This window comes from Lissotriton vulgaris, unplaced genomic scaffold, assembly GCF_964263255.1.
Source record: "Lissotriton vulgaris unplaced genomic scaffold, aLisVul1.2 SCAFFOLD_537, whole genome shotgun sequence".
Lineage (NCBI taxonomy): Eukaryota > Metazoa > Chordata > Amphibia > Caudata > Salamandridae > Lissotriton > Lissotriton vulgaris.
The window spans coordinates 233,233-235,944 of NW_028247700.1; positions in this window are offsets into that span (position 1 = coordinate 233,233).

Here is a 2,712-nt window from a genome sequence, read left to right on the forward strand (position 1 = left end):
CATTGATCCACATTCGGTCCATCACCTGTTGTGTTTGCATATTCCGCCCTAAGTGCGCTGGGGATGCCCAGACGTGGGTCCCAGGCACTCCACACCACTGGAGTCAAGCTAGCCGGGCTGATGAGAGGTGTTACCTCGAAACCGGTCCGGTCCTCGGATGCTTGATTCCGTTCTGGGAAGGACATGGCTTTTGTAGTTCGGACTGGACTGTTCCCATGGGGCACAGGGTCAGAGCTGATTTGCATATCGCCATTGTCTAACCCAGGGTGGTGTGGAGTGCAAAATAACGATGGATTTGGGCCCAGATCTTTGGACTGGGTTGAGTGTGTGACATTGATCCACATTCGGTCCATCACCTGTTGTGTTTGCATATTCCGCCCTAAGTGCGCTGGGGATGCCCAGACGTGGGTCCCAGGCACTCCACACCACTGGAGTCAAGCTAGCCGGGCTGATGAGAGGTTTTACCTCGAAACCGGTCCGGTCCTCGGATGCTTGATTCCGTTCTGGGAAGGACATGGCTTTTGTAGTTCGGACTGGACTGTTCCCATGGGGCACAGGGTCAGAGCTGATTTGCATATCGCCATTGTCTAACCCAGGGTGGTGTGGAGTGCAAAATAACGATGGATTTGGGCCCAGATCTTTGGACTGGGTTGAGTGTGTGACATTGATCCACATTCGGTCCATCACCTGTTGTGTTTGCATATTCCGCCCTAAGTGCGCTGGGGATGCCCAGACGTGGGTCCCAGGCACTCCACACCACTGGAGTCATGCTAGCCGGGCTGATGAGAGGTGTTACCTCGAAACCGGTCCGGTCCTCGGATGCTTGATTCCGTTCTGGGAAGGACATGGCTTTTGTAGTTCGGACTGGACTGTTCCCATGGGGCACAGGGTCAGAGCTGATTTGCATATCGCCATTGTCTAACCCAGGGTGGTGTGGAGTGCAAAATAACGATGGATTTGGGCCCAGATCTTTGGACTGGGTTGAGTGTGTGACATTGATCCACATTCGGTCCATCACCTGTTGTGTTTGCATATTCCGCCCTAAGTGCGCTGGGGATGCCCAGACGTGGGTCCCAGGCACTCCACACCACTGGAGTCAAGCTAGCCGGGCTGATGAGAGGTGTTACCTCGAAACCGGTCCGGTCCTCGGATGCTTGATTCCGTTCTGGGAAGGACATGGCTTTTGTAGTTCGGACTGGACTGTTCCCATGGGGCACAGGGTCAGAGCTGATTTGCATATCGCCATTGTCTAACCCAGGGTGGTGTGGAGTGCAAAATAACGATGGATTTGGGCCCAGATCTTTGGACTGGGTTGAGTGTGTGACATTGATCCACATTCGGTCCATCACCTGTTGTGTTTGCATATTCCGCCCTAAGTGCGCTGGGGATGCCCAGACGTGGGTCCCAGGCACTCCACACCACTGGAGTCAAGCTAGCCGGGCTGATGAGAGGTGTTACCTCGAAACCGGTCCGGTCCTCGGATGCTTGATTCCGTTCTGGGAAGGACATGGCTTTTGTAGTTCGGACTGGACTGTTCCCATGGGGCACAGGGTCAGAGCTGATTTGCATATCGCCATTGTCTAACCCAGGGTGGTGTGGAGTGCAAAATAACGATGGATTTGGGCCCAGATCTTTGGACTGGGTTGAGTGTGTGACATTGATCCACATTCGGTCCATCACCTGTTGTGTTTGCATATTCCGCCCTAAGTGCGCTGGGGATGCCCAGACGTGGGTCCCAGGCACTCCACACCACTGGAGTCAAGCTAGCCGGGCTGATGAGAGGTGTTACCTCGAAACCGGTCCGGTCCTCGGATGCTTGATTCCGTTCTGGGAAGGACATGGCTTTTGTAGTTCGGACTGGACTGTTCCCATGGGGCACAGGGTCAGAGCTGATTTGCATATCGCCATTGTCTAACCCAGGGTGGTGTGGAGTGCAAAATAATGATGGATTTGGGCCCAGATCTTTGGACTGGGTTGAGTGTGTGACATTGATCCACATTCGGTCCATCACCTGTTGTGTTTGCACATCCTTCCCGAGAGCACAAAGACTTTTACAGTGGAGGGTCTTGTTGACACTACATTTTTTAACCCGGTTAGTAGAGGAACCAGAGGGATGCAGAAGAGCACCTGTGTGAAAGAAGTGGACGAGGGTGCACAAGTGCAAATGTACCAATTACTCATTCCACAAAGCTTCAGAGGTAGATCTTAACAGTTAATCTGTGCAAGCGCGTGTCAGAAGCTCACCTTAATCACTACAAGAAAACGAGGGTATTTTCGATAAAACATGACACAATTGTTAGTGGCAGAAGGAGACTCTGAACCATTCTCTGTGATGCTGATAGCGAACATTCTCTATTTAGGATGTGCCCATTCCATGTTTTAATCCAGATGTGCACACAGTGAGCAGGTTGAGGCGAAAGCCAGCCTGCAAACTGCAACTCACAGATGTTATAAAAAGCAACTTCAGCAGGTCTGAGTCGGCAGGTCGGAATCTGCTAGAGGTGATGGTGAGCATTCACAGTGGCCTTCAAAGCATTCACGCGGCCCTCACTGTTACACTGGAATAAGCAGCTCTTCTAGATTGTTCTCTCTCAACAGTATTTTACTTGAAACAGACCCCTAAAGGGTTATTTTGCACAAGCACAGAAAATGCAGCCATGTGCAAGGTCTAAATTCAAACGGCGTGGCAAAACTCGTGTTTTTGCTGGAAGC